The sequence below is a fragment of the Plectropomus leopardus genome, chromosome 24 (genome assembly GCF_026936395.1).
Source record: "Plectropomus leopardus strain MGB_pleo_1.0 chromosome 24, ASM2693639v1, whole genome shotgun sequence".
NCBI classification, from domain to species: domain Eukaryota; kingdom Metazoa; phylum Chordata; class Actinopteri; order Perciformes; family Serranidae; genus Plectropomus; species Plectropomus leopardus.
Window position 1 is genome coordinate 17,732,150 of NC_142199.1, and position 11,593 is coordinate 17,743,742.

The 11,593-nt window shown below is 28.2% G+C and overlaps 1 long non-coding RNA gene across 2 annotated transcripts; it reads right to left on the reverse strand.

The window, feature by feature from the left end:
* Nucleotides 1-441: 441 nt before the first annotated feature.
* On the reverse strand, nt 442-7,424 carry LOC121940808 (uncharacterized). Of its 2 annotated transcripts, none has more exons than XR_015775914.1 (10): nt 7,269-7,424; nt 6,130-6,156; nt 5,212-6,054; nt 4,187-4,240; nt 3,936-3,965; nt 3,460-3,486; nt 2,263-2,301; nt 1,803-1,835; nt 1,573-1,717; nt 442-584 (listed from the first exon to the last, which is right to left on the reverse strand). It is a non-coding gene; the product is annotated as an uncharacterized LOC121940808 (long non-coding RNA). The 2 variants fall into 2 exon arrangements; XR_015775913.1 differs by having other exon boundaries at nt 1,551-1,717.
* Nucleotides 7,425-11,593: the final 4,169 nt, after the last annotated feature.

Genomic DNA, 11,593 nt, shown 5'->3' on the forward strand with positions numbered 1-11,593 from the left:
ATAATTTTTAATTTTAACCTTTTAAATGCCATGTTTTTGTCATGATGCCACTGAGTATATTGAGGATTTTTTTTTTTAATTAATTAGTTTAAGTTTGAAAAACAAATAAAGATCATAAAATTGAGCTCATTGGGTTTTAACTTCCTCATCTTCTCCAATAAACTTGACATTTTCCCTTTAAAGTGGAAATTTGATGTCCTGTTTGATGCCCAATTTGATGTCAGCTGGGCTGTAACCAGTTTATTTTATTTTATTTTATTTTATTTTATTTTATTTTACTACTTGACTTATTATTATTATTATTATTATTATTATTATTATTATTATTATTATTATTATTATTATTATTGTTACATTCATTATTATTATTTTATTATTTTATTTATTCTTTCAGTTTCAGTTTCAGTTTACTAAGCTCAAAACAAAGAATGCACACAAAAATTCACCACTGAAAATAATCTTTTATTGATTCACCAAAGAGTTAATAATCCATATTTTCAATGGAAGACAAAACATGTGTTTTTGATCAGGGAAAATCACGAAGAAGTCGAGGCGTGATCGGGACGGTTTCATCCTGTTCATGCCTGAAAACACAGAAACAGTTTAATCACATAAACCTGGAAAAACCTGGAAACCTGGAAAAAAATGATAGAATTTGCAAATAGTAATAATCAGGCCTGGAAAAGTTCTGGAAAAGTAAATATACCCTGAAATATTTGGAAAAAAATCTGTATTTTGTTTCAAAAACCTATAAAAATTATACATGATGTGTTCAAGGACTGTAGGAAATTAAAAAAGAATACAATGATAATATCTGTTTTTATAGTTTCTTGCTATGATAAATGGTGTCATTTTTGGTGATCTTAAAAAAAAAAATATTGATAAAATAATTTGCCAATTTAGTTTTCTCTCAAACTTGAAAATATTTGGTGATTTTTCTTCTTTATTTATTTATTTCTTTATTTTATTAATTTTTTTAATGATTTTTTTAAAGCCTTTTTTTTTTTTTTTACCTTAAATGTTTATGCTGTTTTGGGGTTTTTTTTGTTTTTGTTTTTTTCCCCCTGATTTATCAATTAATCTTTGGACAAAAACATTTTTAAGAAATAAAAATCACCAAAATGTAGTCTTTCATAATTTAAAAAAAAGAACAAATTTAAAACAAATAAAAAAAAAAATTTAAAAAAAGAAATCACACCTTTCAAACTCGCAGGCCTGCCAAAATAAAAATCATAAAAATTATAAAATTATATTTATTATAGCCAGAAAGTCGTTGAATTGTCGGACTAAAACTTTTTAATGAAAAATTAAATTATTTATTTATTTTTTATAAAAAAAAAATCTTCAAAAATCAGCATGAAAACATGCTTTTCAAAAAGGTACGCTCCTCCGCTAAATCCAAAATTAATAATAAATAACGAACAGTCCCTAAATTATATTTAGCTATTTAGTTTTCACCCTGTTATTAATCCATTATTATTTTTTAATTATTTTAAATAAGCTATAATATAGTCGGAAAAAACAGACTTTAAAATTGACCTCAAAGTCACCTCAAATTTCCTTCCCACTCACACGTCTTCCCACGTCTCTCAGCGCATTCGCCACGCAGACGGAGAGCGAGAGCGAGATCCAGACGTGAGCTGCAGCAGCAGGCGAAGCTGCCGGTTCTGATTCTCCAGGACGGAGGTCAGTTTCTGGATCAGGTTTTTCTGGCACTCTGAGGCAGAGGTTAGAAATGTCATAATCTGTTCATAAGAAGAAATGTTATAGAATTAAAAAAAAGGAGGTTTTTGCAGACTCACCTCCTCCGCTGGGTGCAGCGGTGGACTGTGAAGCTGTGAGGGCACAAACGTTAAACACGACGTTAGTGCCTTGCTCATGTGGTTTTTTTCAAAAACATAGGAAAAAGGCATTGAGCAGTTTATAAGGAAATGACCCAAAAAATAGCAAGAAATTAAGGATAATTTAAAAAAAAAAAAAAAACAAGAAAATTCCCTGGAAATTAAACAAACTTAAAGCAAAGAAACAAACAATTAAAAAAACACATAAATAAAAAAAAGGAATAAAACAAAATGAAAAAAAAAACACAAAAAAATCCCAAAACAATTAAAACAAAAAAAAAAAATCCAAGAGATTCCACAACGTCACTGTTCGGCAAAACTAGTCAACATGCATCTCCAACAAAGTGCTGAGTCATTAAAAATATAGAATGATATTAAAGCACTTAATGTACAAAATAAATCCTTAAACTGATCACTTTACCGGGCTCCAGGGCGTCGTCCAGATTGAATCCAAAGTTGTCTACGGATGAAGAAAGTTAAAGAAACACAAGCTTTTAAAACCAATTTCATTTCTGAAACTGATCGTCTTCACAGCAAAGCATCATTATATTTATTTATTTAGGTTATTATTTTCCCAAATATGCAACCAATTTCTACTAGAGCCCGACCAATATGGGATTTTTGAGACAGGTTCCCAATATCGGTACCGATATCGATACCAATACCAATACTGATACTGAGACTCATAATGATACTGATATAGATACCGATACTAATACCGATACTAATACCGATACTGATACTGATACCGATACTGATACTGATACAGATACCGATGTCTATACTGATACCGATATCAATGCCTATACTGATACCAATATTGATACCAATGCCGATGCCAATACTGATAAAGATATTGATATTGATACCGATACTGATACTAATTTTGTAGCGGGAAAATTCCCCGATTACCGATATGGTGACCAATATAGTGAATTTCTAAAGGCTCAAAAGGCTGCTTTCTTAAACATTTTTTAAAAACAATTTACTTATTGAACATTACACACAAACAAAAATAAAGAATAAATAAAAATAAACATCAGTACTGTTGATGTTCAGCAGCATTCCTTGCTGACAAATTAAGAATATAAAAATAAAATATGCATCAATACTGTATGGTCTTTTACTGACCATTTAAATAATGAATTAAATAAGTAGCTAAATAAACATAAGTGCTGTTCAGTATCAGTAGATTATATGGTGTAAGTTTTCTTATCGGTGCATATCGGTAAAAATATACACCGATGCCAATATACTCCAATATATCTGTGAAAGGCTAATATCAGCTGATATCGGTTGACTGTTATCGGTCGAGCTAAATAAATTAGGGATGTATGATATTGGATTTGTTTTTGCAGATATCTGATGTACCAATATCTAAGAACTCATTTGGCCAATAATCAATACCAATATCGATATATTCGCTTTTTTTCCCCAACCTAATTTTAGTGAGCTTTTTAGTGCATTTATTGTGCAAAATTTAATAATATTTCAGCTTCAGCTTGTGCATATTTATTTTGCTGAGAAAAAATAAATTAAAAAAAATAATGTTTTTATTTTTATTTGTCGTCCATCTGTATTTTAAGAATTGGTGAGAAAGTGGAAGTTTGTGTATCACCTCCTCGTGGCTTGGAAGTTTTGGGATCTGCAAATCAACAGAAGAAAAGTATGAGGACATTCGGTTTATTTATTTATTCAATTTTCTTAATTAATATATATATATATATATATATATATATATATATATATATATATATATAATTTGGCAAGAAATGAGCGACAAATTCCATGAAATTAGCAGATTTATGAAATCTATTTATCATAATTATATATTTGAAGCTGTTTTACACGATTATTATGATTATGCTTTTACTGATCATCATTTATACCAATAATAATAATAATAATAATAATAATAATAATAATAATGTAGCACTTTTTTCAGATGTTTGCTTTGATTATTTATGTTTTTGTTGTTTTTGGGGTTTTTTTTGCAAATTTTGGGGCCGTTGGCTTTTCCTTAAAAAAGAAGGAAAATTAATTAATTAATATTATAATAATTATAATAATAATTATTAATATCAAAGTCATTACCTGGACGAACATCCGGCTGACTGAAGTCATCTGAAAAATACAAAACGGCAAATTAAAAAAAATAAAATAATAAAAGATAAAAAATGAATTAAATTAGTTCATTAGTATTCATGATAATGATAAACACACACATGTAAATGCATGTATGATAAAAATAATTGACTGTATATAAATATACCTAATAATTGCAGTTATAAGCAGCCTGATGCAGCGGCAGTGAAAGTGTATGAGTGTGACGTGTGGAGACTCGCCTCCTGTACTGGGTCTGGTGGGTTTCGGGGCTCTGGTCGGTGTAGAGACTCTTCCTGTGAGGCATAGATGCATAAATAAAAGGGACGTCTGTACATAGCAATATAAAAAAAAAGAAGGAAGCTCGACGATCAGACTCCAGGTCGGCCAGACGTAACAGTGCAATTTATTTATTTATTTAAATTTGAAAAGCATATCTCGACAAATTTGCTGATTTTTATTTTGCCTGGCCTTAAAAAAAAATTTAATTTTAAAAGCAAATTTAATAAATAATTAAATAATTTTTTTGTTTTTTAACCAAAAATATTCAAGGAAAAGGTGAAAAGTAAAAGGCGAAGTTAGTCACAAGAAAATTAATTGAAAATGTGGAAAAAAAAGTTTTAAAAAAATTAAAAAAACTAAAAATTGCTGAAATAAGAAAGTTATAAGAAAACAAATATCGGTTAAAATGTTGAAAAATGTTAAAAGATGAAGGAAGTCACAAGAAAATTACATACAAATATGAAAAAAAGGGTTTTTGGGGGTTTTTTTTTTAAGTTAAAAAGAACAAAAAATTGCTGAAATAAAAAAGTTCATCTCTCTCTCTCTATAAATAGATGTAGATATAGATTTAGATATAGATATAGATATAGAGTGTGTGTAAAGAAAAAAATATAATCAAAAATGTTCAAGGAAAAGGGTATATATATATATATATATATACATATAAAGAAAATAATGTTCAAGGAAAAAAGTGAAAAGTAAGTCACATTAGACACATTATATACACACACACACACACACATATATATATCCATATATATATATATATATATATATATATATATATTTATATGTACATATATAAAGAAAATAACAGCAAAAATGTTCAAGGAAAAAGGTGAAAAATAAGTCGCATTACCGCAAATATGAAAAAAGTACATAAATAAATTTAAACAAAAAAAAAAAGAAAGACTCGCTGAAATCGTTGAAAAGTTTCTTCACATATATGACGATGATGACGACAGAGAATGGGCTGAGAGCTCACCGCTGCCTCGAAGACGATCGAACAGGTTCAATCCTGTTTGAGAAAAACATGAATAATTAAATTATAATTAAACGCCATCGTGGCTGACAGTGTTGCGAAACACAAGAGGGAGCTGCAGGACATTTTTGGGGATTTGTGGTTACTGTTGGGAAAATCTGGGTGTGTATCTTTCAGTGGTGGAATGTAAGTACATTTACTTATGTACTGTAATTAGATGATGAATTTGAGGTACTTGCACTGGGAGTATTTACTTTTTATGCCACTTTATATTCTTCTACACATCAGAGGGAAATATTAATATTAAATACATACTTTACTGCATTTATTTTACAGCTTTAGTTACTTTTTTGTGCATAAAAATGGTCAGAAAAGTTTATAGAATATTATGTATTTTTCTAAATCACATTAACAAATGGTTTTATATGATTAAATTAATATATTTAAGCCTTTTTCTGTTTTTTTTTTTGTATTCTTTCATTTAAATGTTTGAGTTTTGTGGGTGTTTTTTCTTTTATTTCTTTCAATAATTCTGATATTTTTTAAAAATAAATTTCTTTGGTGTAATTATTTTATTTTTTTAAATAATCTTTTATTTTTGGGCATTTTTTTTTTCAATTGCATTTAAACATTTTTGAGTTTTAAGATTTCCTGGCATTTCCTACTTTTTTCCTAAATATATTTAATTTTTTTTTTTTTTTTTAGTGAAGGACTTTTACATGAAACAGAGTATTTTTTTGTGGTTTTAAACTCCTGGTGATTATCAATGACTGATGCAGCTGATGAGGGTGACTCACCGCCCGCTCCAGCGCCTGGCTCGGTGAACAGCTGCTTCCAGTCGGGGATCTTCGAGAACGCAAACATCATCAGTAAGCAGAAAAAAACAATTTGCTCAGGTTTCAAAGGGTTAAGTAAACTCACCAATGGATCCATCAGACAGGTGAGATCCTGAAAGACATGAACATTATTATTATTATTATTATTATTATTATTATTATCATCATCATTATCATCATCATCATCATCATTATTATTATTATTATTATTATTATTATTATTATTATTATTATTATTATTATCATCATCATTATCATCATCATCATCATCATTATTATTATTATTATTATTATTATTATCATTATTATTATTATTATTATTATTATTATTATTATTATTATTATTATTGGTAATAAGAGTTAAGCAGAGAAACAGCTGGGAGTCACGTTTGTTTAAAAAAATGTTCTTTTATTTTTCATAGTAATTTTAAGGGTTTTTTTTCCTATTTAAAACAAATGAAAAGTGTTGCAAAATGCACCTTTTAATTTTGTTTGAATTCTTTTTATATAATAATTTTGAGGGTTTTTTTTCCTATTTTATTTTTTAAATGCTGCAAAATGCACCTTTTTATTTGTTTAAAATTTCTTTTTTTTAATTTTTTCATAATAATTTTGAGGGTTTTTTTTTTACTATTTAAAACAAATGAAAAGTGTTGCAAAATGCACCTTTTTATTTTGTTTAAATGTTTTTTTTCATAATAATTTTGAGGGTTTTTTTCCTATTTAAAAAAATGAAAAGTGCTGCAAAATGCACCTTTTTATTTTGTTTAAAACAATTTTTTTATTTTTTCATAATAATTTTGAGGGTTTTTTCCCCCTATTTTAAAAAAATGAAAAGTGTTGCAAAATGCATCTTTTTATTTTGTTCATTTTTTATAATAATTTGAGTATTTTTCTTCCTCTAAAAAATAAGTTTGAGTTTTCTGTCTTTCTTTCTTTTGCTTTTTATCTTTATTAATTAAAAAAAAAAACGTTTTATATTTTTCTTCTTTTAAAGAATACATTTTTAAAAAAAAATAAATTTGAACTTTTTTTACATTAAAATTTTTGTATTTATTTAAAATGACGTTGGGAAGAGAGATTTTAAAGACATTTTGATTTTAACCGACAACACAATCATAACAAAAAAAACCAAGAAAATAAAATATAATTTGTCACCAGTTGCATAAAGGAATATCACCATAAACAAAAAAAGATCATTAAATACAACATGATATATCTCACCTTTCACTGTTCCAGTGAGCGCAAGCAGAACGAAGGCGACGCTCAAACCCAAATTCATCTTGACTGCAGATTTCCTCTAAACACCAAATCAAAGGCAGCGTCGGCTCGGTGGAAAAGTCTGCAGACGCGGTCCTCGGAAACCTTTTAAAGAACAAACTGGGTGTGGACATCTGCATTAAATACATATTGTGAAAAAAATATTCTTAAGCAACGTTAGAAAAACAGATCAGTTCAAAACAAACAGAACAATTAGTGGTTCAGTCCGATCAGACAGTAATAACTTGTGTTCTGTTAACACAACAGGGAGCCTCCCTGTTTATTTTCCACGTCTTGCAACATCACTAACAACTGTGATTTTACCTCTTATTAATGATCGAATATTATTCAGTAGCCAAATATGCTTTTTTCATTCTTTATTTGTATTTTATCTCTATTTTCAGCACAACAGATATGTCTACTTTTACATTTTTCTTACAGTTACTAAGTGCTTTGGACTGCGTTAAAAAATGTGAGAAAAACTGCCCTTAGATGTTCACATCGACTATGGAAAAATGGTAAATAATTCAATTATAATAATGACAAAAAAAGAAGAGCAACGACCCAATTGTACATTTCTGCAAACGGCAGGAAAAAATTATCAAAACCTCAGGAAGAGCGGCCGAGGAGAGATCCCCTTTCCAGGACGGACAGACGTGTAATAAATGTCATAAATTACAATTAAATTACAATAATGACAAAAAAGGAAAGAGAAAGAGAGAGAGGAAGAGCAATGACCCAATTGTACATTTCTGCAAATGGCGGGAAAAAATTGTAGAAACCTCAGGAAGAGCGGCCGAGGAGAGATCCCCCTTTCAGGATGGACAGACTGCAATAGATGTCGTAAATAACAATTAAATTACAATAATGACAAAAAAGGAAAGAGAAAGAGAGAGAGGAAGAGCAATGACCCAATTGTACATTTCTGCAAATGGCAGGAAAAAATTGTAGAAACCTCAGGAAGAGCGGCCAAGGAGAGATCCCCCTTTCAGGACGGACAGACTGCAATAGATGTCGTAAATAACAATTAAATTATTGACAAAAAAGGAAAGAGAAAGAGCGAGAGCAAGAGCAATGACCCAATTGTACATTTCTGCAAACGGCAGGAAAAAATTGTAGAAACCTCAGGAAGAGCAGCCAAGGAGAGATCCCCCTTTCAGGACGAACAGAATGCAATAGATGTCGTAAATAACAATTAAATTACAATAATGACAAAAAAGGAAAGACAAAGAGAGAGGGGAAGAGCAACGACCCAATTGTACGTTTCTGCAGACACTAGATATTTTAAATTTTTAATGCATCCTGCACATTAAAAATTAGTCATTCAAGTGAAGCAAATTTAAATTTCTTTCAGAAACATGGGGAGAGGACAATGAGCAACTTAACGAGACATGGCCCAAAAATTTGCACACAAACACAAAAAAAAGTTACCTAAAAAAAGAAAAAGAAAAGAAAAAAAACACTGAAATTTTTCATTTTTTTAAAATGTGTTTTATAATTTTTTTTTCTGTGATTTAATTTTAAATATAAAAATCTTATAATGGATACATCTGGACATTTTTCTTTTTTTTCCCTTTTAAAATAAAAAAAAAAACTCAACTAATTTATGGTGATTTTCTTGTCTTTTGACAAAGTGGAAAATGTAAAAATCCTAGGTGAAAAAAATTCCAGAAAACTGTATGTATAATCTTTGTAACCATATATTTAAATTCATGTTACAAAAAATATTTTTTTTTGAGTAATTTTCATATAAAAAAACTAATTTAAGGGTAATTTTCTTGTTAACCAATTTCTTGTGATTTCTGTATAGTTTTTGTAGCAATATATTTATTCATGTTATCGGAAAAAAACAACATTTTTTAAGAATTTTTTGGGATAATTTTCATTTTAAATAAAAAAACAACAATCTTATAATGGACACGTGGACATTTTTCCTTATATTTTCCCTATTTTTTAAAAAGAAAAAACTAAGTTAAGGTAATTTCCTTGTTTACTGATCTCTTGTGATTTCTGTTATATTTCTTGCCGAATTAGTCATGTATATTTAAAGTTATGTTACCAAAAAAGAAAAATAAATAAATAATTTTTCAAGGAATTCTTTAAATCTGGACATTTTTTGGGGTAATTTCCATTTTAAATATAAAATTCTTACAATGGACAAATCTGGACATTTTTCTTATTTTTCTCCCTATTTAAACCAAAATAAATAAATCAATAAAATATGAAAAATAAATATAGATAAAAAAAAATGTCCAGAAAACTGTATGTATAATTTTTAAAACCATACATTTGAAGTCATGATGCAGCGATTTCTTTTTTTTTTTTTTATTTTGGGATGTACACTGTAAAGTGTCTGATTGGCATGTGACCACGAGGTAGCTCTCGCTCTAATTTTTCGATTTTTTGTGAATTTCCAACTTCTAAAGTTAAACGGAGCCTGTGGACATCATCAGTCATGTTTTATTTATGGTTATGAAGTCGCAAACTTGGTCCCAAATGTCAAATGCACCCTGAATGCATAAAAAAAATCTTTAATCTATCACCAAGACAAATTCTTCTTCTCTTGATTCATCTGCCCCCAAAATCAAAAGTGACACAAAACAACGAGGCTGTTATTCCCCCTGTGAAAAAAGTGTTTCACAGACACACATCACATCAGTGAAGCTCTGAAAAGACTCCATGTGAGCGTTTTTTCGGATAATATGATTTGGATTTATTCCATGAATATGTTATCTCATGTTCAGACTGCAGAAGGGCACATACAGTTCACCATCTACTGCCTGATGGTATGGAAGACAAAAGATGCCACAATAATAAATTAGATAAATGACTCGATTCATTAATAATTGAAATTAAAAAAAAAAAAAATTAGAAAGAAAGTTATTTTTATATTTATGAGATAGATAGATATGTATAGATATATAAAAAGATATATAGATATGTATAGATAGATAGATATAGATATAGATATAGATATAGATAGATATTTATAGATAGATAGATAGATAAATAGATAGATAGATAGGTAGATAGATAGATAGATATGTATATTTTTTTATTCATATTTTTTTCTATGTATGTAATTTTTTTAAATTTACAAACTGCATATTCATTTAAAATTATTTGCTGCAAATCTTTAGTAGTTCAATATTTAAAAAACGTGTTTGTTTGTGAATTAAGTTATTGATTTATTGACTATTATGGCAGATTTGGTCCTTCATATATCACTGCGTATTATTTTTCTATGTATGTGATTTTTTTAAATTTAAAAACTGCATATTCATTTAAAATTATCTACTGCAAATCTTTAGTAGTTCAATATTTAAAAAACGTGTTTGTTTGTGAATTAAGTTATTGATTTATTGATTATTATGGCAGATTTGGGCCTTCATAAATCGCTGCGTATTATTTTTCTATGTATGTGATTTTTTTTTAATTTAAAAACTGCATATTCATTTAAAATTATTTACTGCAAATCTTAAGTAGTTCAATATTTTAAAAAATGTGCTTGTTTGTGAATTAAGATTTATTTGATTATTATGGCAGATTTGGTCCTCCATATATCGCTGTGTATTATTTTTCTATATATGTGATTTTTTAAAATTTAAAAACTGCGTTTTCATTGAAAATTATTTACTGCAATTATTTCTCTCTGTCTTTAGTAGTTCAATATTTAAGAAATGTGTTTGTGAATTAAGTTATTAATTTATTTGATTATTATGGCACATTTGGTCCTCCATATATCGCTGCTGGGTTGCGAGGATCTGTGTCTTTTTTCCTTTTATTTCCATTAATTTTCTTCCTTTTTTTCACTTTTTACACAGTATGTATTTAGGATAAGGGATAAAAAGCTGTACGACATAATTTTTTGCCCAAAAAAAGTTTTAAAAATCATGTGTTAGATGAGTTTCAAAGGTTAGATGATTAGATCAAAGATGCCAATTAATTTAAAAACTGCATATTCATTGAAAATTATTTACTGCAATTATTTCTCTCTGTTTTTAGTAATTCAATATTTTAAAAAATGTGTTTGTGAATTAAGTTATTAATTTATTTGATTTTTATGGCACATTTGGTCCTCCATATATCATTTTCTTTTTTTCCACTTTTTACACAGTATGTATTAGGATGAAGAATAAAAGGCTGCACAACATATTTTTTTGCTAAAAAAAAAATCCAAAAATCATGTGTTAGATGAGTTTCAACATGGATTTTCCCAACTTAAATCTCCCCCTCCAGCAGATTCAAATCAGAACTCCCCGCTTCAGCTTTCAATACAATACAGTGTA